This window comes from Sapajus apella, unplaced genomic scaffold, assembly GCF_009761245.1.
Source record: "Sapajus apella isolate SASKATOON/1434 unplaced genomic scaffold, GSC_monkey_1.0 scaffold8, whole genome shotgun sequence".
NCBI lineage: Eukaryota > Metazoa > Chordata > Mammalia > Primates > Cebidae > Sapajus > Sapajus apella.
In genome coordinates, this window is record NW_022436948.1 from 46,115,695 (window position 1) to 46,142,064 (window position 26,370).

Consider the following 26,370-nt stretch of genomic DNA (forward strand, 5'->3'; position numbering starts at 1 on the left):
GGCTTCTTTCACTAAGCATAATGTTTTCAAAGTTTGTCTGTGTTGCAGCGTGTATCAATACTTCATTCCTCTTTCTTGCCCAGTAATCTTCCATTGTGTGAATATACCACATTTTGTTTATTCATTCATCAGTGATGAGCATTTGTGTTGTTTCTACTTTTTAGCTGTTGCGGATAATTTTGCTGTTGACCTTCATTTGCAAATTTTTGTGTGGACACATGTTTTATTTATCTCAGGTATATCCCTAGAAGCGAAATTGCTGATTCGTGGTAGAGTTAAACAGGATAACTCTATGCTTAACTTTCTGAGAAGCTGCTAAATTGTTTTCTAAAGTGGGTGCACTGTTTTTATCATCCCACCAGTAAGGAACGAGGGTTCTAATTGCAGCACATCCTGGCTAACACCTGTATTGTCTATCTTTTTGATTACAGCCATTTCTAATAGGTGTGAATTGGTACCTCATTATGCTATTGACTTGCATTTCCCTAATTACTAATGATGTTAGGCAGCTTAGGTGCTTATTACCATTCATATATCTTTTTTGGAACAATGTCTACTCAGACCTTTTGCCCATTTTTAAAGTTGAGCTATTTGTCTCTCTATGATTGAGTTGTAAGGGTTTGTTATATGTTCTGGATATGTCTCTTATCAGATAGCATATGATTTATAAATATTATCTTCCATTCTGTTGGTTATTATTTTCTTGACAGTTTCATTTGAAACACAGCAGTTTTGATTATTATAAAGTCAATTTTATTTTTTTTAACACTTTTGCTTTTGGTGTTGTGTCTAAGAAATCATTGTCTAATCTAAGTTCACAGAAATTAACTATTGTGTTTTCATCTGCGATTTTTATGGTTTTAGCTCTTATGTTTAGATTCATGATCCATTTTGAACTCATTCTTGCATATGGATATTCAGTTGGCCCACACCATTTGTTGAAAGACTGTATTTCCTTCATTGAATTATCTTGATTTCTTTGTCTAAAATCAATTGACCATAGTATTTATTTACATTCATTTATTTTTAGACTCCCAATTCTATTCCATTGACTTGTACATCTCCTTATGCCAGTACCACAGTGTCAATTATTGTATCTGTGTAGCAAGTTTTAAAGTCTGTTAGGGTGAGCTCACTAAGTTTATTCTTTTTAAAGATTGTTTTAGCTGTTGTGGGCCCCTTGCACTTTGGCTTAATTTTTAAATCAAAATGCGCAATTCTTTTTAAACCCTTTTTTCTGTTGTTGGTTTGCTTTTTCTCTAATTACACATAGCCTAGTAAGTGATCTCATAAGCTGAATGAGTGTGGTTAGGGAACGGGTTATTGGCTTCTATAAATATGCATCTATTCACATTCTAAAACACCTCCAAGCCTCCCAGCTTTAGATATTACCACAAAATTCTTGCTTAAGGAAAAGTATATATTTGAATTTCATACTTTAATAACCCTAAGATTCAATTCATATAGCAACTTATTTATCTGATGGTACGAAAATATCCACTGAAGCAATAGTTGTAAATTTATATTGGTGTAAACATGAGTAAGTTTGGAAGATCATAAGCCACGTGACATCCTGAGCAGAAAAAGGAGAAAATTTACTTTCAGCCCTTTCCAGTATTCTTGCCTTGAACTTTTAAATATAAAACTTATTTTGTGAACAAAAGCAACCATTCCCCTAAAACCAGAGAAGAGCAGTAATGGAACAGATTCACAAAACTGGGGAAGTGCTCGCTTATTGTCATGCTTTGTCCAACAGTCATGGTCTTTTCTTGGATCTGAGTTTATGTTGGTGCAGAAGTGCTGTGGAGAAGCTTTCATCATGGTCATTGCCCTAAGAAATTAAAAAAAAAAAAAAAAAAAAAAAAACCGTACATTTCTATCTTTAAAGTTGGAGGATTTGCACTATAAAACACGGAATTTATTTTCAGTATCTCTTTTATTGCATAATTTGTTTTTCATTTAGATTGTGTCCTACTGCAGATTTGTTAAGCCAGGTTCTTTTCATCTGTCTTTTCTTTTCCTGTTCTTAATAGGTATGTGAAATTTGTCTGGGTGAATATAATTAGCTCCCCTATCCTTATGTAAGTCTTTTTCAATGATAGATTTTTAAGAAATACTTCTGGAATACGTAATAAACCTTTTGCAAATAATCATTCTTTGATGAGAATTTTTAAAGATGATGCTTCGAGGGCATTTGAAAAACAAGGTTTTGTTTTCATTTTTTCTGACTCAGGCCTGTTTATGATACCGTTGCCAGAAATGTCATAAATCTCAAAAAGGCCATTCTTGCCCTAAACCAACTGACCTTTCAGTGCTGAATCCTCAGCTACCTCAGGAGTTCTACTGGACCTCACTGCCGTTTTCTGAATAATTTATGTGATTTACAGTGCCTTGTAAAAAGCACTGAAACATCTCTCTGTGTGACTCGTTTGCTTTTAATTTATAGTGACATCTTTTCATAGTAGTGGAACTTGCTGAAAAACTTTTCTGAAACATTATGTTTTTCATTCATACTCAGATCATTGTGGCTTAGTTATCAGTGACCTCAATTTCTGCTCTGCTGTTTTTCAAATTAAAAACTGCATATGGGCAGTCTCTTCACAAAATCACACATTAAATAGCATTACCCATAGATCATTATCCTGTGTGCACTCTGCCATTACCAATGGTTACCTGACCTTTAGAATTAAGGAGAGCATTATGAGCAACTACTGAGATATTAAAAGCTGTTGTATTATTAGCATTTCTTCGGGTCAGCTGGAATGTTTACATTGCAGCTATGCTGGTGACTCGGAGAAGGACGTGTGTGGTTGGCAAGTGGCCCTTGTCAAGTCTTCATGACGGTCTGATAATAGTAAAGAGAAAGTACATGAGGAAAATACTATCCGGTTCAGTGAGATAAGCATCTGCAAAGAAGATTGAGCCCATAGGAAGTGGTGTGTCCTCCAAGGAACATGAGGAGATGCAGAGGGCCAGCAGGATGGGTACCTCGGCATTGACATTAGGCAAGGCAACCAGGAAAAATGCACGGGACCATCAACTGCACAGGGAGAGGCACATACATTGTTCGCAGAGAAATTCAGGTGTGTGGGTTAAGCAGAGCCAGTATGCATTTAAATAAAACTTTTCTAATCAGAAGCCTAAAATACATGAATTAGATTAAATCATATTTAGTCTTCTTCTGAAGGACAATTGTTTCTCCTGTTTGAAGTATATAATTCTGATGATTTCATGAATGTAATTATCAGCAAAAGTGATTGCATCAAGAACCTAAGAGCCTTGTATGTTTCACCACAGAATGGGGATTTTGTGTGGAAGAAGAAATGATGTTGATAAGATGGTGTGTATTTATTGACTATTGTTTAGCAAGGTGTTCAGTTAGCACTCAATAAATATTAGCTATTCAAGTCATCATTGTCACTATGATTGTTTTCTTCCAGCTGATGATTATAATTGTGCTTGGTCAAGTTTACGTTGATTTGCATGAAGCTCTTCATTAAAGGTGATAGAAATAAAGAACTCCTTCACATCCAGCATATTGCCCCATACTTCCCTTTATTTTAGCTGTTTAAATCACAAATTGTCTTCAATTAACTTTGATTATTTTATAGCAATCACTGGAACAGTCGTCAGAAAATGTAGTTTCTAGTCCTATTCTGCCTCTCACTATTATGTGATCTACAGTGAGTCTTATTATTTCTGAGCCACAGTTAGAATTGATGTCTATGAATCCCTTTCTTTTTTCTTTTTTTTTTTTTAAATGGCGTCTCTCTGTTGTCAGTCCGGGCTGGAGGGCAACGGCATGATCTTGGTTCACTGCACCTCCTTTTCCCAGGTTCCAGCCATTCTCCTGCCTCAGCCTCCTGAGCAGCTGAGATTACAGGTGACTGCCCCCAGGCCAAGCTAATTTTTATATTGTTATTAGAGACAGGGTTTCACCATGTTGGCCAGGCTGATCCCTAAGTTCTCACCTCAGGTGATCCACCTGCCTTGGCCTCCCAGAGGGCTGTTATTATAGGTGTGAGCCACTATGCCCAGCCTATGAGTCCCTTTTATATCTAATATTGTATGGGGTAGCTCAAGGGGCAAAATTGCAGGAAAAAAGCATTATATATATTGCATTCACGTTTAATCTGTCCTTGGAAGTCACCTCACTTCTGCCTCAAGCAAGATCCACGTCTTGTTTAAAGGTGTCATTTAAGGGTAGCACTGCAGGCTGCAGAAACTTCCATTGCATAGTGTCAGTGTTATGGATATCAAACATTTACTAAGGATAAAAACGTGACTTAGCCTACTCGGAACTGAAATTGAACTTTTAGAAGCTATTCTACAACAGAGACATAGATACCTGTTGTCTTCAAGCTAGCTTTTACTATTTGTAGTGCCTTTGACCTTCATGCGAATTCTGTAGCAAATATGGTCAAACTCTTTTTAACTGTTTATCCCTGGGCAGTACCATCTGATATGAGTAGTATTCCATCAAAACGTGTTTTTTTCCTGAGGAAGACTGCTGTAATACATCATCAGCATGACAGCCAGTATATTACATATTACTATAAAACATCCCCAGAGCAAAGGTACATGTGATGATGAATTATGCTAATATGTTATTGTCATTATGTTATCAGCATTCAGAGAGTGATTTAGTGAGATACATCATCAGTGAAAGATTATCTGATTTTATATTACTCAAAAAATGACACCATCATGGAAAACCACAAGCAGATTCATTTGATTAATAGAGTTAGTGATATTCTAGTGCCAGAGCTCATGTATAGCGGTATATTAAAATGTCCTTTGAAACTGAAAACAAGTTAAAGAAAGATGAGTCCATGAGGTGACGTTGTAAAAGCACTGTCAATTTAAATACTATTATTGAAGACGGAGTGGATATAAACCAAAAGTCACCCTTGTCTTTTATTCAAACGTTTGACAGTGATTTAGTTCTACTTAATTATCTGTAAGCCTGATAACTTCTTCCAAGAAGCTATCTATTGTAAGACCACAGGTTATGCTATAAATCTACAGTCTACAGGTGACACTTTATTTATTTATTTAGACAGAGTCTCGCTGTTGTCAGCCTGGGCTGACTGCAATGGCATGATCTCGGCTCACTGCAACCTCCACCTCCCAAGCTCAAGTGGTTCTTCTGCCTCAAACTCCTGAGTGGCTGGGACTACAGGCATGCACCACCACGCCCAGCTAATTCTGGTATTTTTAGTAGAGATGTGGTTTCACCATGTTGGCCAGGACAGTCTCGATCTCTTGACCTCGTGATCCATACGTCTTGGCCTCCCAAAGTGCTGGGATTACAGGCATGAGCCACCACGCCCAGCCCAGGTGACACTTTATAATGATATGCATTAATGCTCCACATCACTGAGCCAAACTAGACGTATCACTAAACTTTGTTGTTGAGCGACAATTAATTTATTCAGGAATTAAACTGATCACTTTTGTTACAGCATCTTCTTTTGCATAAAACCTTGTACACATCAGCCACTGAACAGATATTTGCCAAACTGAACTGATGATTTTTCACATAACTTTCTATATTCAAAATCACAGAAATCACAAGTCTGTTACCAAACTTAAATTAGAATAGCCAGACACCATGGACTGCAGATAGAAAACAACTTCATTTTCCCCAACACTACTTGTTCCATCAGGGGAACAAGTAATTCTCATAAGCTAGTAATTCTGCTTTTTGCCACTGCTCTCTAGCTAAGGGCTGAGACCCATTCACAGTGTAAGGGGCGATGAGAGAGAGAACAGAGCAGGATAGATCCCACTCGGTTGGTGCTCTCTCGGTCCGGCACTGATGTCCTCTGAGCTTGCTGAGTAATTAAAACTGACTTTTTCTCTCGTGGAATTCTTTCACAGATTCTTTGGGGACCTCCTCCCAATCATTATGCAAGTCTTTCCTCAAGATGTCTTACCATTCTCTGTCATTTAGAGCTTATGAATTATAATTACCTCGTTAATCTCTGTTCTCCAGCTGTCCCCCTCTTTGTTGGCGCCATCTTATCCCAATGGGCATCTTATACTATTGGACAAAATCTCTTTGAAGAAAACCACTAAGCTGGCACCGTCTCACAAGAGCCATATCTAATCCACAGAAAATAGATTCTTCTACCACAGAAGAATATATTCTTCTAACAAAACCACAGCTGGATCCTAACATAACAATAATAACTAATTTTACTGAGTATGTGCTGTGGTCCAAGCATTGCTGCATGTATTAACTTATTAAACTTTCCCCAAAAGAGGAGGGTAGTGTTATTATCCTCATTTTACAGATGAAGAAACTGAGGCATAGAGAAACTAATTTACCCACTGTAGCAAGACCCCGTGTTGGGAAAGCCAAGCCTCAACCATTGCTGGCCGTAGCTTCAGCGCACATGCTCTTTATGGTACACAATTGTACATTTAGTGTTAGCACTTGATACTAAATTTAGTTTTAAATCTAGCAAAATATGGTTGTTCTTCATTAGAACATATGCTAACCAATCAGTGTCTCATTTTTAAGCTTTTCCCGGCATAGATTCAATATAAGTTCCTTGTATTTTCCTAAACTTCATCAGTGAATGCAGTTTCGCCCCGTGGTCCTATTACAGCTCCTTGCTGACTTTGAGATGGGGGGCACTACAACACTCCAGCTATGTTCTCCAAAAACAGTTATTCTTATCCAGCCTCGTCTACCTCAGTGATCTTGGTATGGAGCAATGGGTAACAAAACCAGTGTATTAGTTCCATTGTTTTTAAATTTCCTTTTCAAGCCTTGGAATCATGTAGGATAGGTTTATAATTTGGAAAACTTGCTTATTATTAGTTTTTTTCTCCTCAGCCTTTTGAGGCCTCAGCCAAAACTGACACAGAAAGAGTACTATTTTAACAACCTTTAATAAAAATACAGGACATTTTCTGTAACCCCAAAGGCAAGGATATGAGAATGTATAGCTTCTAGGAACAAGTGGGATGTCTCCTAGTTCGTCATGAAAACCTTAAAAGATGAATGTGTTACAGACCTCAAGAAATGTTTCAGGGTCATGAAAGGCATTTCTACTTCAGCTGATTTATGTTTGCAATTTCAGTAGGGCAGGCTGTGCTAGAGTGCTTCCAGGGATCCACTGGTTAGATCATGATGAAGTTGGCATCAACCTGTCACTGTTCAATTTGGCTGGGAGGTGGGTTATCAATTTCTGAAGCACCTAATATACTCGACTGAGCCGACAGGATATGGCACACTGTGAGACCCAACAATCGTTTCACGTCAGTATGTCCCATAGGTTAGGGTGCTGCGGCTTGCCTCTCCAAACTGCTTCCATCTAAAACTTCCCAAGAAGACCCCCAAAATAGGTTGACTATTCACACCTCTTTTATCCTCTGTGCCTGGCCCTGGTTTTATTGACATGTTATGTGAAGTAAAATGGTAATGATTTTGAAAGACAAAGGCAAAGCGTTAAATATATAGCCAATGTATGTTTTATTGATCTACTTACAAATAAAGTAATAGACATTTTCTTCGGAAGAGAAAAATGATTGGCAATCAAGCTGCTTCACAATCTAATTCTTGACTTAAAGGTTTTTTGTAAAACGATGTTTTGTCTTCTGTCTCTCAAGCCTGAAAAAAAAAAAAAAATTCCAGGACTTAAAAACGTGACACAGTAAATTTCAGCATAACACAGTAGAGTTAATGTGTAAAGCTCTGTACATTCATAAAACATTTTTATTCATAGTATTTTATTGAATTTTGACAAAAGGAGAGCAGTATTATATAAATAAAAAGCACTGGCTTGAAGACTGAGGCCTGCGTCTAAATCTTTGATATGGCCCTTATTGGGCATAGCGCCCTGGACAATTTTTCTGCTCTTTCTGACCTTCGTTTTCTTTGTCTGAAAATGGTGACAACTGCTTTCTTAACCATAAGTGATTGGAGTATAGGATCTCTGCCTTATTTATTTTTGTATTTGCAAGTCCTCATACAGTGCCTGCCAGTCAATGTGTCATGATGAGTGAATATCTGTGAAGACTTGTTATATCCTGTTTGCAGATTAGCAGACTGAAGCTTAAAACATTTAAATGACCTGGTGTTATACGACCGGTAAGGAAAATGCTATGGTCAGTGTGAGAACAGGGTCAAATTCTGGATATTCTGACATATGTGCAGTCCAAAGCAGAAGCATTAGTCACTGTAAAAGAGGATATCTGGATGCACATAGACAAGCAGAATTCAGAAACACATACGTCAGGTGTTCCATTGTGATTACTAGTTTACTCTCCTCTTTACTTCCTGCAGATACTGGTAAGTAGTAACAAGTACTCTGATGCAGCCCCTCTTGGTGGAGATAAAGAAGACAGGACAGGTATAATATATTGTTCCCCATGTTGAAATGCCAAAAATCTTTCATAAGTATATTTACATAGTGTTCAGCAGAGACACTAATATGAAAAGAATAATACTAAGTATTCTTACATAAGCACAACACTGTGACAAGCACTTTGGGTGCATTCTCTCCTTTAATCCACCCAACAATCCTCTAAGGCACTGTCATTATCTTCACTTTACAAATGAGAAAATTGAAGTATCGACAGGTAAGGAAATTTGCTAAAAACCTCAGAGCTCATAAGTTGTGGAGCTAGGATTTGGGTGTAAGCAGTGTGACTCAAGAATCTTAGCTCTTAACTTCTATACTTTACTGCACAGTGTGGTGTGTAGAAAAATGTAGGACACAAAAACAGGAATCTGATCAACAGTTCCCAAGTACAACACAGAAATTCAAACCTAAAACTGAGCAAGAATATAAGGCCTGTACAAATAAGCTATGTTTACAGAATGACCAAGAAATGTCTAGAAAACTTATGAAAATTAATTCCTTTTTACCACTATTTCTCTTATGCCACAAGTTTCTATGACACATGTTCATATAACCATTTAACAAAATATACTTTGTCTGAACTTGCATAATGACCAGAATAAGTTCCCTGAATTTCCAAGGGCTGACAGAAATATTGATTACTTGGCAAATGCCTTAGCCCAAATTCCCTGGAAAACAGCGCTTCGGAAAAGAATTTTAAATGATGGTGGTTTATTTTGGAGGTACAAAACCAGGACAACTGGATGAAGGGAAAATGGAAATGTAGCAAGGAAGAATGTGAAACAATACGGGAACATATTTCTATGCTTCCTACTTCTTTATGTGGACCACAAAAAGCACAGCAATTGAGAGACGTGTTCACTAACCCTGAAGAACTTCTCCAAATGGGCTGTATGGAGAAAGCATGCTTTGAAACCTTTCATGAAAAGAAGCAAGAAAGAGGATGCTGCTGTGGAACTCTTTTCTGTCTCCTGTTCTCCAGTGACCAGTGGCTGCCGTATTATGAATTAATTCCCCCATGCTTTCAAGTTGAATGAAGTGTCACCTTTGATGACCATTTGGGATGCCAGATACTGCCTGCCTCAGGGCTGTGTCTCTGAAGTCCAGAAGCGGTAGAAGTCACAAATTCTGAGCTGCTGGACCTGGCTGGGTGGAGGCGAACCTAGCACTCCCAAGACAAGGGCCCATCAGCTCTCAGGAGTGGAAATATTAGCTAAGAAGCAGATAAAGCTAATGAAAACTGACCCATTATTTCCTAATATTTGTGTAACTTTTAGGAAATCAACTTTAGCTTAGCTAAACAGAATATCTAAAGTCAAGGCCACTCACGAAGAACTGTCTACTTTAAGGTACAACACCATCTAGAGTGTGGGATATGAAGAAAAAAGAAATACACCATACATGCATACACTACACATATAACATACATGCATATGTATGTATGACATAAAACTTCCTTTGATATCACAGAATATTCGGTTCTGCATATTATTATCTAATCACAGTCAGTGTATTTACAGAGATGTAATTTTCTCAGCAAATTAGATGTGACTTTTCGGAGCCAGCATTCCCATCACCAGTAGACCAGGGCAGGCCAACCCTGACATGGCAGGGAAAAGAATGGGAACGACATTAGGAAGGAATAGAGCATTAGGAAACCCCACACAGGCCGAAGTCCAGGAGGCAGGTAGGTTGTGTCAGAGAGTGAAGAGAAGGGTTTCCCTGTTGGTAAGAAGAGCATACATCCGAGCATCTGCCAGTGCATAATGAGCGATTGTTCAGGAATGCAAACAATTTTTGTACTAGGCATAGTCTAAGGATTTCAGGGTGAAGGATTCCAGTATGAGTTTATTCTAATGAAACCTATAGACCAGATAGAGGTAGGACAAGTTTCAATATATGAGGACTGGACGGAAATTGATCTGAAAGAACCAAGCAGGAGCTAATAGACAAAAAGGATACCCACACGGCGATTCAGTGCGTAGTCTTACAGCTTTACGGGACTCCCTGCCTAGAAGTAGTAGGGGTCCCAAAGCCTAAGAAAGAGCTTGGTATTGGCTGAATATTCCATCTTGGGAGGATCAGAGGGCTGTGGGGCAAGAAGTCAGATTAAAGGGCCAGTTGAATCATTTAATTACTAAATTTCCTGATTTGGAGTAAATTAACAGTTATATCCTTTCAGCAAAAATGTATTAAGCACTTCTTATCTCTGATATCTGATATCGAATACCTATTTTGCATTAAAAACTAGTAAAAATTATATAACCTGCTGTGTATTTTGATAGTCTCATATATTTATCTTCATCATGGATTATGGATCATACGTGTCTTTATAATTTCGTTTTAAATAGTAAATTGTAATATGGTAATAGTAAATTTAAATTGTAAAATTTAAATATGTTATATTTAAATGTAAATGTAAAATTGCATTTGTCTGACAATAATATACCTACCGTCTTTTATTATGTATGCTTACCTTCTTGACTGTTTTATAGTACAATTTATACTTGTTATTTGACATTCGGACTTACCAGTAATCCTTTCTTTCTTCCTTTCCATATCTCCCCCAAATATAATGCAATCAATTCCTTAAATCGCAGCTGATGGGAATAATGTATAGTGTTACGAAGCCATTTCCTCAAATTTAAAATTGAGTGCCAAATTGAAAATAATATCAGGTATCTACATTTCCATTTAAGTGTTCTCGAAGGTAACCCTTCCTGACAACTGGCAAGAGTATCCTGCTCTGACAGTCTGACCCTTACACTCCCATTAAATATAAAAACAGATCTGAATCTTTCACCCAGTTGTACTGTCAAGGCTAGTGTAACTTGCCTGTCATATGAAGCTCTTTGCATCAGCCTGCCAAGAAAATATGATTGTAGTACAAATTTTAGCATTCAGAAATATTCACTCCCCTTTCACTTACACGGATTTCGAGGGTCAAAGCTATGCATTTTTATCAGATATTTTATTATCTTTCAACTTTTGTGAAGATCAATGTGTTAGAATAAAGAACGTTTTTCTCCTTTAATGCCGAAGTGATTTGGTATAAGGGAAATACTAATGCACCTTTATTTTACTTATTGAAAGTTCCCATTTGGCAAAATGAGAAAGTTTTATGGATGGATGCAATGTTTAAATTCCGTAATACTTTTTGGAAACTAAGCACCTGGTCAAAATAGATAAGCATTTAGAAAAGGGATTTATAAATATGGAATTTTGAATTTTCTGAGAACCCTGATGCTTCTTCTGCAAAAACTTAAAAACGAAGACTTCTGACATAAATGTAGCACAGAGGGATTTTTTTCCATTTACTTTAAATATAATTGTACTTATTATAATGCCTAATGACGATGAAATTTTGCATTTTTCTGTTATATAATGGTACAGCAAGTCAATCACTGTTTCTCTCATTATCATCATAGCAGTGTAACCATTGGTGGTTTTAGGAGAGAGCATGTAGGTCACTCTGGCTTCAACCCATGGATTCATTAAATCACTTTTACTTACTTATTTTTTTTTACAGGTTAGATTGTAAACTCCATCATTTAACAGAATGAACTATTAAAATGTCTAGGACTTTCTCTTAAAACAAACAAACAAAAACCAGAAATAAGGAAACCTAGTTTGAACAGAGTTAGGCTAGTACCCCCATTTTAACATCAGTAACATGAGCTCCCACTGTACTAAATGTAAAAAGTCTCTGTTTCCTTAAATTATACAAGTTAATATTTTCTTTTTAAGAGATACTCAGGGAAGGGAGGGTGAGATCATTTTAGGGCTCATGAGAAAGATAGATTGACAGCACTAGCTGAAGTCAGGCAGAAAGCAGTCAGCCCTCGGGAAGCGTTTCTGACAGCCATGCTAATGCACTACAGCGCTGACATGAGACTTCCTCTAGATTCCTAAAAGAAGCCATTTGGGAAGAGCCTGTCGATAATGCAAAACTAGGCCAAATGGTTCTGGTTGTGGACTGCTAGTAAGTCTACCCAAGACTAATGGAAAACGACTGACTAAATGTTTCAAATGAAAAATATGGGTATAGCTATCCGCAAATGAAAGAAGCTGGAGCTTTCCTGCAAATTAGGATGTTATTTTTTAAAAAAACAGCATATTGTGTTTAACATCTCAGGTATTTTTCTACAAGTAGATATTTTTTTTCTTCCTGAATTCTCCGGGCTCTGCTTAAAGTTCAGTTTTGTTTACCTGAAAGGTATGAGAACAAGTTTAATGCTATAAAAGATGTTTACTTAGACCAGTAATACGACAAACAGAACTAAATAAATAGCAACTTACCATCATATAAAGCTTTACGGCCAACATTGGCTGTAAAATCACCAGTGAACTAGAAAACAAAACAAAATGCAAAAATCAGGCTGAAGTATATAGATGAAAACTGCTATATCAAAAGCACAATCACAGATATTATCTTGTTTGTGCCTCAATAATGGATGAAGCTCATGGCAACAGTAACTGCTGTTTTTGATTCCTTGAATTGCTTCAGCAACTTGACCTTGGGTCCATTTAACATTGAGCCCATGTGAAGTCCTTTGCCCTCAGCAAATCTGTTTGCAGGGGGAAAAAAATAAAAATTGGTCATATAGAATTTCGTAACTGAGAAAACTAAAAAACAACCTTTCTGAGTGAAATTTCTTTCTTTCTCATGCTCAGTACACACACTTATGGAAGAAAGCAAAGTGAACAAAAACAAAACAAAAACAAAGGTTGAATACTTTTCTTTCTTGCCCTTCATGACTACCTACACTAGACTTTTAAATATAAACTAAATTATATAAAATGTATGAATTAAATGGGAAAGGGTGGATTGTTTTATAAATATGGCATTAATTATTTTAAATATCTATAAAAAATCTTTCCAGTCTAATTAGCAGGTCCTTAGAGTATGTGATGATTAATTTTATGTGTAAACTTGACTGGCCTAAGGGATGCCCAGACAGCTGATAAAACATTATTTCTGGGTGCTGTGAGGGTATTTCAGGAAGAAATTAGCATCTGAATCAGCAGACAGCAAAGAAGATCTGCCCTCATCAACATGGATGATGGGCGGTTATCACCCAATCCATTGAGACCTTCCATGGAACAAAAAGGCAGAGGAAAGATGAATTCCCTTTCTCTTCTGGAGCTAGGACTTCCATCTTTTCCTCCGCAGACATCAGAGCTCCTGGTTCTCAGGCATTCAGACTCTGCCTGAATTATACCATCAGCTTTCCTGGTTTTCTCTCTTGCTGGTGGCGTATCATGGGACTTCTTGGCCTCCATAATTATGTGAGCCATTTCTCATAATGAATATCCTCATATATCTGTCCATATCCTATCGGTTCTCTTCCCCTGAAGAACCTGACTGATACAGGGTATTTTCCCTAATAGGCAAATTTAAAGTGTATGTAAATGCTGCTTCGTATAGTATGTGATGGTCTTCAAAAAGATAATTTTCTAAATTTTTTTGATTATGATCCTTGTAACTTTTACATGACTAATTTTGACTCTCTATTTAGATTACTTGAAGTAGACTAAGTGGCATCCCATTTTTATCTGTAACATGGAAAATATCAAATCATAACTGAAATAGGCATATTTAATGTATAAAAATGTAGTGTCGTGTGGGACTATTGGAGAATTATGAAGTAATGTTACTAACTTTTTAGACGTGGCAAGATTTTCCTGTCTACCCTTCCCCCATCAGCAATCCACAGAGGAGCCAAAGTGATCTAAAATAAAAATAACAAAACCAAACAAAAACCAAAATTTTATCATCCCCTTTCTTAAAGCCTTTCAAGTGTTTTTTGGCCACAAAACAGGGTCCAATTGTTTTTCCTGCCTTGGAAAGCTCTTCATGGTCTCTCCCCTATTTACTCCTCTAGCCTCATCTCTCCTCCTCCTTTATCTCACTTCTTTTCTCCAGCTGAACTCAACTTCTCTCAGCATCTCCAAATCTTATGTTCTCCTCCCTACCTGGACCAGTCTTCCCTCCCCATCCCCTATCCCCTCCTCTCCCACACTTCTTTCATTCATCTAACTCTATTCATCTTTTATAAGGTTCCAGCCTAGTCTTCATTTTCTTTGTAAGGCTTCCCTGACTTTCCACTATCATGGTGCCTCTCATATTTCATGCCATCATTTAGTATTGTCTATTACATGATTAGCGCTGCTGTGATTGCACAAAACATCTCTAACATTCATTTAACTAATATTAATTGAGCACCTATTATGCTTAGCCTCATTTCTAAGCACTGAGAAAACAGCAAAGAACCAAGCAAGCAAAGTCTCTGACTCAGAGAATTTATAATCTGTACACACACTGAATATTTGGCAGCAAGAACAGAGTGAAAGAAAACAGGACAGTAAAGAACAAAAGAAAAAGAACAGATCAAGAAGAATATAGATTAAAATAAGAAAAAGCTAGTAGACATTCAAGTTAAAAATGGAAACGGCTCTTAGAAATCTGGATTGATCTTTTAAAAGACCTCACTCCACAATTCGATAAGCCCTCTTTTATTTTAAATCATCTTTGCCACTGGCTTGTGATACCATTGAAGATGATAGAAATTGTTTGCTCCCTCTTTCCACTTGCAGCCAAGTGCATCCAGATTCTGTCATGCTTTGCTGTTCAGTGCTCCAGGGATGTCCTCCAAGAGCCATCTGCTGTCCACAGTGAACAAGGCTTCAGAACCCAAATGATATACTTAAACCTGAGCAAAAACAAGCTGGAAGCATGTTTTAAAAGGCATTGCTTTTCCAAAATGTATTCACTGGAAAAATCTGCTATAAAACAGTGAATATATTATGCAAGTAAAATTAGACCTTTCAACCTGCTTGGTATGATGCATGATTGCACACATTTACTGTAGTTGATTCTGCCAGATTCAAAGTGATTTTATTCTTTTTAAGAGACATTTAGTGCAAAAGGTCAAAGAGAGATTTAGGATCTCTGTCATTCTTTTATTTTAGGAAAAGAAAATTTATTTACACGACTTTTGATCACAGGATGCAGATCTTTAAGCCACAACAAAGGACAATAACAAACAAAAAAGAAATGAAACTAAATTTTGTATAATTTTGCACATAAAAAGGTGACAGATGCAAACCAAATTGTAAGATTCTCTTTCATAGGAACGCATTTCTAGTGATGGTAACATTGTGAAATCTCACTGCCTGCTATTCTAGTTGTCTAACCAAACCTTCACTGACATGGTTATTGCTGCTGTCTCCAACTTTACAATCATCAGTTTTTCTTAGACCCTTCGTGGCAGCAATTTCAGACAACTTGTAATTTCTTGGACATGAGATGCTATGTCTCCCCTCTGTGCCTCTCTCTGTGAACTTGATGTTTTCACCGAAGGGATGCTCTAGTCTTTCTGTCTTACTAGTCAAATTCCTACTTCTCTTTTCAGCTCTTTGTAAAAGATTGCCTCTATTGTGAAGTCCTTCCGCTTCCTCCCATAGCCATCCCAAAGAGCTAATCCATCCTTTTTTTTTTTTTTTTTGCTGCCTATTGAACCTGGTACAGACTTTTGTTAGCGCCCTTACCCTCTGTATTGCTATTATTTATTTACATCAATGTCTCTCCTCTGTGACATGAGCTCCCTGAGGACAAGGAGCATGTCTTCTTTGTGACTCTAGCACCTGGCATGTGAGATCAAAAAAACCATTTGATCAAAGAAAGACTAAGGGAATGATGAATGAATGCCACCAGTGACCTTCAGTGCCTCTCTAGTGGTACCCTTTGTCAATAGAAAATTTAGACTGAGAGATACCCCTGTCGTTTTTTCCTTATCATTAACCAAATTCATAATAAGGACTAAAAAGAAACTATAAATAAAAATATGATTTCCACTTACATAGTATAGTTATGAGACTGTGCCTTTCATTTTACATCATTTTCCTAATTCATCCCATCAAATCATCCTCTCAGCAAATAATAAATTTATATTATAACCATAGCACCATACTAAATACTGTGAAGTAGCATTTAGTAAAGAGAAGAATAAAAGATCCTCCAAAACTTTTATAACCTTTCTGAGACGACAGTACATTCACCTTTTAAAAATTCGAATAACAGTACATAGAAGATATACGATGCTAAGTTCAAAGTGAGTGAGGCAGACAGTAAGTGTTATAGGAATGATCACTTTGATCATAAACCAGTAAGGATCTGAAGGATTTATTGGTTTTAGAAATGATAAAAGTTGAGAATACAGCATATTGTGTTGGAATAATGGAATGAATAAAGATTTGTGTACATTTTCTCAACTATGAACCTGAGGATAAGTAAACTGTCTTCCAATTTTTAATCAATTTACCCCAGCTTTAAAACCTACTTAAAATATAATATGATTTGGCTATATTTTCCCATCCAAATCCACCTCCAATTTTTATCCCCACATGTCGAGGGAGGGACCTGGTGGAAGGTGATTGGATCAAGGGAGAAGTTTCCCCCATCTTGTTCTCCTTACAGTGAGTTTGCATGATATCTGATGGTTTTAAAATGTTTTGCAGTTCCTCCCTCTCTCTCCTGCTGCCATGTAAGATGGCTCTTGCTTTCTCTTCTCCTTCTGCCATGATTATAAGTTTCCTGAGGCCACCTCCTCCATATGGAACTGTGAGTCAATTAAACCTCTTCTGTTTTTACGCAGTCTGAGGTAGTTCTTTATGGCAGAGAGAAAACTGACCAATACGGAAAATTAGTGCCAAGAGTGGGGTACTGCTATAAAGAAAACTAAAAATGTGAAAGCAACTTTGGAACTGAATAATGGGCAGAGGTTGGAACATTTTAGAGGGCTCAGAAGGGGACAGGAAGATGTGGGAAACTTTGGAACTTCCTAGAGACTTGTTGAATGGTTTTGACTAAAATGCTGATAGTGATATGGACAGTGAAGTCCAAGCTCAAGTGGCCTCAGATGGAGATGAGGAACTTATTGGGAAATGATGCAAAAGTCGTCCTTGCTAGGCTTTAGCAAAGAGACTGCTGGCATTTTGGCCCTGCCTAGAGATCTGTGAAACTTTAAATCTGAGAGAGATGATTTAGGGTACCTGGCAGAGAAAATTTCAAAGTAGCAAAGCATTCAAGTGTGACCTGGCTTTTTCTGAACACATACAGTCCTATGTGTACACAAAGAGATGGTCTGAAATTGGAACTTATATTTAAAGGGGAAGCAGAGTGTAAAAGTTTGGAAAATGTGAAGTCTAATCATGTGGTAGAAAAGAAAATCCCGTTTTCTGGAGAGAAATTCAAGCTACAAGTTGCAGAAATCCGCTTAAGTAAAGAGAAGTCAAATGTTGATCGCCAAGACAGTGGGGAAAATGTCTCCAGGCATTTCGGAGATCTTCGTGGCCCTTCTTCCCATCAGAGGCCTGGCGGCCTAGGAGTAAAAAGTGGTTTCACTGGCTGGGTCCTGGGCCCCACTGCTCTGTGCAGCCTAAGGATTTGGTGCCCTGCGTCCCCACTGTGCCAGCTCCAGTTATGGCTAAAAGAGGCCAAGATACAGCTCAGGCCATTGCTTCAGAAGGTGCAAGCCCCAGGCCTTGATGCCTTCCGTGTGGTATTGGGCCTGCAGGTATGCAGAAGACAAGAATTGAGCTTTGGGAATGTCTGCATAGATTTCAGAGGATTTTTGGAAATGCCTGGATGTCCAGGCAGAAGTCTACTGCAGAAGCAGAGCCTTCATGGAGAACCTCTACTAGAGCAATGTAGAGAGAAAATGTGGGGTTGGAGCCACCATACAGAGTTCCCACTGGGGCACTGCCTAGTAGAGCTGTGAGAAGAGGGACACTGTCCTCCAGACTCCAAAATTATAGATCCACCAACAGCGTGCACCCTACGCTGGAAAAGCCACAGGCACTCAACGCCAGCCTGTGAAACAGCCAATGGGGCTTACCCTGCAAAGCTACAGGGCCTTGGGAGCGTGACTCTTGCATCAGCCTGACCTGTGTGTAAGACATGGAGTCAAAGAGATTATTTTAGAGCTTTAAGATTTAATGACTGCTCTTTTGGGTTTCAGACTTGCATGGGGTCTCTGGCCCCCTTGTCTTGGCCAATTTATCCTATTTGAAACTGGAATATTTACCCAATGCTTGTACTTCCATTGTATTTTGGAAGTAACTAGCTTGTTTTTGATTCTACAGGCTCACAGGTAGAAGGGACTTGCCTTGTCTCAGATGAGACTTTGGATTGGACTTTTGAGTTAATGCTGGAATGAGTTAAGATTTTGAGTAACTATTGGGAAGGCATGATTGGTTTTGACATGTGAAAAGGACATGAGATTTGGAAGGGGCCAGGATGGATTGATATGGTTTGGCTGTGTCCCCACATGAATTTCATCTCAAATTATAATCCCCATGTGTCAGGGAAGCGATCTGGTGGGAAGTGACTGGATCTTGGGGGCAGACTTCCCATGCTTCACTTCCTGTAATAGTGAGTCCTCACGAAATATGATGGTTTAACAGTATTTGGCAGATGCCCCCTCGCTCTCACCCTCTTCTGCCACCATGTAAGACATGCCTTGCTTCCCTTCAGCTTCTATGATCATAAGTTTCCTGAGGCCTTTCCAGCCATGTGGAACTGTGAGTCAATTCAACCTCTTTTGTTTATTTATTACCCAGTCTGAGTAGCATTTTATAGCAATGCAAAAACAGACTAATACAGAAAATATGAGCATTTTAATTATTCTTTCAGCCAAAGTCTACTTTTAAAATAGATTTATTTGTACTAAACATATTTTGGTATTTCCAGCTCCAGGTACTTCCAGACATTTTTTCAAGTTCTTCTTCCCCTTTGGGTGTGACCCCTTCAGCCCCACCCTTCCCATAGAGTAAGTTCTTCAGTCCCTCAGATGACTGTGCCCTCTCTGCTATTGAGTGTACATCAGTCTCGTAGCTGACCCCAAACGGGCTGCCTCTAAATGTCATTCTTCATCTTTTCTCTCCTCCTCTGATGATAGTCAGAGCTAGCCTTTCTGACAATGGTAGTTTAAGGTCACTGTTCCATTCTAAACCAATATATCACAACACTACATGCAATAGCTGCAAAAGAAGGCCTGCTGCTCAGATATGTTCCGAGCACTGTGGATCTGTGAGAAATGGTCTAACTTAATGTGTAAATTGCCTGTGGGCATAACAGTGGCACAGGAAGTGACTGAGCGCTGCACTAACCCTTTCTGTCTGTTTTCTTAGACAGAAGTGAAGGTTGTTCCCTCTGTTTTAATTCACTGGGACATTACATACATTAACAAATCATAGAATATTAGACCTTCCTATGAATCACAAGGTATCACAATCCAGTTCTATTTACAGAAAAATCTGTAACTGACCCCCGATCACACAATGGATTAGAGGAGAAAGTGGCCCAAAGAGCTAGGATTCAGCTCTGCAGTTGTTTTGTCTCTCTACATTGAATGCTCTTGTCCAAAGTAAGCACCGCAGGATGTATCAGAATCACTCTTGTGTGTACTTTGGAGCGCTATACAAGTTCTCCATCCTTTTTGAATATTTGTTTTTATGCAGAGTTTGCAAATAATACTAGTATAAATATAGGTATGCCTCACTTTATGCAATTTATTTTCCTAATGACAGGATCTAAATTTTTTCTTCAAATAAATATCATCCAACCGTGGCTAGAGATGGATGGTATATCAGTCAGTGATATGGTTTGGCTGTGTCCTCATCCGCATCTCATTTGGAATTCCCACATGTTGTGGGAGGAGCATGGTGGGAGGTGGTTGAATCATGGGAGCCGTTTTCCCATGCTGTTCTCGTGGTGGTGAATGGGTCTCACAGGATCTGGTGGTTTTAACAACAGGAGTTTCCTTTCACAAGCTCTCTCTCTCTTTGCCTGCTGCCATCCATGTAAGACAAAACCTGCTCCTCCTTGCCTTCCGCCATGATTGTGAGGCCTCCGCAGCCATGTGGAACTGTGAGTCCATTAAACCTCTTTGTTTTGTAAATTGCCCATTCTCGGGTATGTCTTTATCAGCAGCAAGAAAATGGACAACTACAGTCAGGATTCTCCAGAGAAACAGAACCAGTAGAATCTATAGAGAGAGAGATATGAGGGAACATTTTATGAGAATCCATTCATGTGATTATGGAGGCTAAAAAGTCCCAGGATATGCCATCTGCAAGCTGCAGAACCAGGAAAGCTGATGACATAATTCAGTCTTAAGCCGAAGGCCTAAGAAGGGGAGAGGGGCAGGGGAGAACTTGCATAGGTCCCAAAGTCCCAAGGTCTAAGAACCTGGAGCTCTGATGTTCAAGAGTGGGAGACAGATGTCTCAGCTCCTCCATAGACAGAGAGCAAATTCACCTTCCTCCACCCTCTTGTTCTGTCATAGCCTGCAGTAGATTGGAAGATGCCTGTCCTCAAGGGCAGCTTCTTTACTTAATCTACTGATTCAAATGCTAATGTTTTCCTCCAGAAACACTCCCACAGTCACACTGGAAATAATGTTTTAGCAGCTGTGTGGTCATCCCTCAGGCCAGCCAAGCTGACACAGAAAATCCATCATCACAGATGCCACCGGGATTAATCATTGCTTTGTATTATTCTCCCAGTGCAACTTGATAAGAAAGCGAAGTACCCACTCTCTAATGTTATACATCAAATCGACGCCACTGAGATAAAAATCCTTTGTAAAACTGTCAGATGTTATATATCGGAAGAGTTATATTTTCATTAAAGATGGAATGTATTAATATCTCAATATTAACAATTGCCAATGGCCTGGAATAATTAATCTTTCACTCCCCTTTATGATTTATGTGGTATATTTTTTAAAAAGAAAACCCATTACTTCTGGTGTTAATTTCCGTAGATCTTTGCTATATATACTACAAATAAGAAACTTTAAAAAACATTATTTTAAATGCAGTGGGGAGGGTAAGCTAGGCGAAGTAGCCTTCTGTAGAGCTGGGTTTAAAAAGGGAGAGAATAACTCAACAGAGTTGTTTGGGAAGAGGACTACTGTCCAGACGCGAGTGGGAATCGCATTTTCAACTCATTTTAACACATTATCAGCTATCCCCCAGGTCTTCACCACACAATATATTTGATAGGTTTTTTTGAAAAAGTTGTGTGTACTGTCAGTAGTGTTAAAGTCTTCTACACTCAGATACAATGGCAATCCTCATAATAAAGTACATATGTATTCCCCCACACTACAGTAGCATTGTGTCCTACATTATCTACCTTATAAGATGAAATAGAAAATCCAGTTTAACAGACATCGCCCCAATAGTGTTCCTCACTTAATGATGTAGCACCTATGTTCTCACTGAAAGAGAGTACTGAGGAATAGATGACAATGAATTATTTTCAGGAGCCATTTCGGAGGAGGCAGGTGTACAGGATCCTAATTCTTCAGGGTTTGAATAGCATGATAAGCAGTGTTTTATTACAGAAACAACAAAAAATTAGCATTCGCTGAGCTGCTTATACATTTAAACAATGAATAAAAATGTAGTGTAGTTCTAAGCATTCCAAATGAGGCGAGAGGGAGAAGAGTCTTTCCATAGTTAAGAATTTTTTAGCAAGTAAAAAACAAAGCTGATGATTTAGCGATTCACGCTTATTTGAAATCATTTCTCATCTGCCCCTATTCTCTATGAAAACTACACAGTAAAATAAATTTCAAAAGTAGATAATTGTGTATTTCATATTCAGAAAGAAGAGTAGGGTGGGAGTTAGGGTGGGGGAGGCGCAGGGCAGCAACACCGACAGGGCCAGGAAGATAATGGAAATGGGTCAAGTGTGTCTGATGAAAGATTTGGTGAGAGGGTGGAGCAGACGCTCCAGAGAGCCCACGCCCTGTCTGAAGACATTCAGATTCAGTTTAAAAACAAAGCAAAACAAAAATGACTTAGCCATGAAAAGCCTAACTTCAGACCGTTTTCAACCCAACACCCAAAAGTTGGTGAGCTCTGGGTTCATAAAATCTAAAACCCTGAGACCTCAGTGAACACCCTCATGACGGCCCTCAGCACACACAATGAAAGCCTAAAACAAGGGACAACTGTCAGTAAGTATTTGTCTTATATAAGACTTTTTAAAAGGTTAGTTTCATATGTTTGTTACCTAAAACAATGCCGTTTACCATAGATTTCTGCAGTGCTTATCATCTTCTAAAAATTGGTTATTAAGAACCAATATTTTTAAAATATGCCAAGAAAAGATTCTTTTGCTTAGAGTAAGAGTGTTTTTAATCTGGCATCTGTGAATCTTGAGACACTGATACAAAATCGTGTACACATGCACACTCTCATGTGCCTGTATGCATGTATGTACATATGTGACTGTGTCTACATGTATATTTCAAGGACAGACGTTTCATAGCTAACCCAGTGTGTCATGACCTCAGAAAGGAATAGAAACACACAGGAAAAGCAATAAGCAATCCAGACACGATCCTTATCAGGCAGGTCAAGCTGCAGACAGAAGTCTGGCATGCCAGCATTCAACCATAAATGATGTTATGTGATGACAGAATTCTGCCTGTGAAATATTAAGATGAATAAGATATGTCTCCAGTCTTGGAAGGGCACTGGCAGGGCAATGGCAGGACTTGAAGCATGGTACCAAACAGACTTCCTTGAACTGGGCAAGACAAGGTCTGAATTACTGGAAACGTATCAGCGCCTTTCCATCAGCAGTTTTGACTTTGCACCTCTGACTCCTAAAAGCTGTTTTTGAGAAGACCATCCCTGAGCCTGGGCGTGATAGGGGTTAGTTCAGTGACTCCACATGAAGGAATTGAGATGCTGATCTGGGCTGGAAGCCAAGTCAGTCCAAAAAAAGACAAGTTTTGGATACATGATTAAAGAAACATAACATTTACTGAGTGTCCACTGGGTGCTGGCAGCTAAGAGGTGTTTTGTGTATATCATCTCATTTAATCCGCTTAATAAATGTTATCTAAAAACCAAAATATGGGAAGTTTCTCCATTGTGACTACAAATAAATTCATTGCACGATAAGCCCCCAATCTTTCTTCAAGTAAAGACAGATATTATCTCCATATTTCAGAAAAGGATAAAACTTTCCAGAGTCCCAAAGTTTCCCTAGATTGGTAAATCTCAATAAAGGAGGAATATGCATGACTCTCTGAGAGGGGCTGGGCACCTAGTTTTAAACACCTGCACAATATAATACCGTTTTACACTATAAAATAATTTGTTGATTAGGGAATACAAACCAGGAAGAGATGCACAGGAGATGGATTTCTTTCTCAAGATCAGTGATTCTCAAGAGAAAGCGTACTATCCCCCTAGTTAGGGTTGTCTGTTACAACTAGTGAATGAGCTTGTTCTGTGACTTGCTGTGACTTTTTGGAACACCGTGGTGAATTAAGGCAGAAGGCCCCGGTATGCTGACCTCTCCACCAAAGCTTGTGAAACAAGACCACCTCTGCCACACATAATCCCACCAACAAGAAATTAAAGTAATTTAAAATACCCCTCCAGTAAGCACCATAATAATTCCTTCTTCGTCTGACATCAGTAAGACTGCGTATAATAAGACTTCCAAATAACCAATGGTTACCCATTTAGAGTTTAAAAATAAAAAGGAAGAAAAAGTCAATGTCTAGGTTTCATACCTTTCCGATGTATACTATTCATGCTGTTGCCTTCCTAAAGCATTTAAGTTACTTTGCCTCTTGCTTACCTCTCATGATCATTACTGTAACCACCAATTATTGGCCAGGGACGTAACCTGCAGTGTGCTTGCCTCCTTTTCCATCTGCCATCAGTCTGCTGCTCACACGGTCTTGGTACCAGCTCATAAGGCCTATAGCTTTACAATTTAATGGGAGCTGAGAAATTGTGGGCAAATATCAAAACTCATTATGGCTTACTATTTTATGGTCATGAATTCAAATCCCTTCATTTTGCAGATCTGAAAGCTAAGACTCCAAGGATTAAACCTCGCCCAAGGTCACACAATGAACTATAGTGAAGTGACATCTTACAATTTGTAGTTCAGACAGAAAAATGTTTTTTAGTCAAAATTGCCCTTAAGAATGTTTTAAATTATCCTTTTGCATAATATATCCTTATTAAAGTTTGAGCACTATAGAGATAGATTGAGAACATAAGAAAAGTCTGCAGGCAGATTCTTGTCTATTCAAACCCTTTACCTTCAAGATAACCATGAAATCCAATAAACGAGAAACAGAGAGAGACATTTTAAGTGTTCTTGCTTCTCTAGAGAATATTTTCATTTGTTCCCAGTATTAAACCTCTGTAAGCTTACTACATTTCAATTGATTAGTCACTCCTCTGAAGATTAGAGGCTTCTGTTCTAATACTCAGATATTAAATGCACATATAATACAATTCCACTCTGGGGATATAGGGCAGACAAAGATATACAAATACACAGTTCTCCTCGTTCCCCATGAGCACTTTTTCAACTACCTACCTACTTATTGACAACGTTCTCTAAATATGACTTGGAAAACAGGAAGAACACAAAAGGTTTACTAATGACCATTTCAGTACCCTTCAGTTTACTGATTTCCTGTTTCTCTTTTGTGCCCTGTGTGATAAAGCTTGCTCTGTAAGAGAAGTATTAGTAAATGAGAAGCCATTTGACTTACATTCAGTCATTTTGATTAGCATCTTTGGTAACTTTTTTGTCTCTCAAAACATATGGTAAAGCAACATGTAATGTTCCAATAATTGTGATTTCAAATCTAAAGTACTATTTGTTCATTCCCGAAACCTGAAGCAAACATCTGGTGGTGAACACTTTGAGAAAAAAAGTGCCTTAGTGCATTACCTCTGTATATGATTCAAGATCATGGGTAAAAATGCGTAGATGAGATCAAGCCACGAAAGCTTAAGTTGATCCGTTCAATTAAAAAAGGAAAAAGAAAAAGCCCAGGCGCTCCTGTGTTTCCTCTAATGCAGGGAATAAAGACTATGCAGTAGCCTTAAGGGTTTCTTCCTTTCTGCCTCCTCTTGCCCTTGGATATCAACTATATCCAGTATATATCCTCCCACTGGAACAAAAGATGTGACTGCTTCGCTATCCCTATTCCATATTTGCTCAGAATTATTCCAGTTTGTGCCTACCATCAGGTTCATATTATTATGCATTTTGTTAATTAGAATTGTATTTCCTATAAAAAACTTATGTCCCATTTTTTCATGTTTTATTTTAAGATTTATTCTAGCTCATACTTTTCATTTAAAGACAACAGTTGGAATAAAGTTTGAAATAAAGATGCACTGTCCATTTCGTAATGTTGTTTATTTAGCAAAGTATTTTGAAAAATAAAAAATGTATAGTGGTAGTGTATTAGTCTGCTAGGGCTGCCATAACAAAATACCACAGACTGGGTGGCTTAAACAACAGGAATTTATCTCTCACAGTTCTAGAGACTGGAAGTCCAAGATCAAGGTGTTGGCTTTCAGCTTCTCCTGAGGCTCCACTCTTGGCTTACCAATGGCTGTCTTCTTGAGGATGGCCTTCAGTGGCCTTTTCTGTGCCTGTATGCCACGGATGTATTTCATCCTCTTATAAGGAAAGGACTCAGTCATATTGGATGAGGGTCATACCCTTATGACTTTATTTGACCTTAATTACCTCTTTAAAGACCCAGTCTCAAAATATAGTTGCAGTGGGGGTTAGGGCTTCAACTTACGAATTTTAGGAGAACACAGTTCAGTTCATAACAGGGAGCAAACAATGCCATTAATCAAATATTCTGTAATATCTTCCCCTTGAAGAAAAAAAATCTTTTTTTTTTTTTTTTGAGACGGAGTTTCGCTCTTGTTACCCAGGCTGGAGTGCAATGGCGCGATCTCGGCTCACCGCAACCTCCGCCTCCTGGGTTCAGGCAATTCTCCTGCCTCAGTCTCCTGAGTCGCTGGGATTACAGGCACTCGCCACCATGCCCAGCTAATTTTTTGTATTTTTAGTAGAGACGGGGTTTCACCATGTTGACCAGGATGGTCTCGATCTCTCGACCTCGTG

At 38.4% G+C, this 26,370-nt stretch overlaps 1 protein-coding gene and 1 long non-coding RNA gene across 4 annotated transcripts in view; one reads left to right on the forward strand and one right to left on the reverse strand.

Annotated features, from left to right (window-relative positions):
* The window catches only part of LOC116551014, a 334,562-nt gene extending 333,655 nt beyond the window's left edge, over positions 1-907 (reverse strand). Inside the window, exon 1 of the long non-coding RNA XR_004268666.1 lies at positions 770-907. This is a non-coding gene — a long non-coding RNA (uncharacterized LOC116551014). The remainder of the gene's footprint in view (positions 1-769) is intronic.
* The window catches only part of EPHA6 (EPH receptor A6), a 970,705-nt gene that overhangs the window by 907,864 nt on the left and 36,471 nt on the right, over positions 1-26,370 (forward strand). The gene's annotated exons all lie outside the window — the stretch shown is intronic.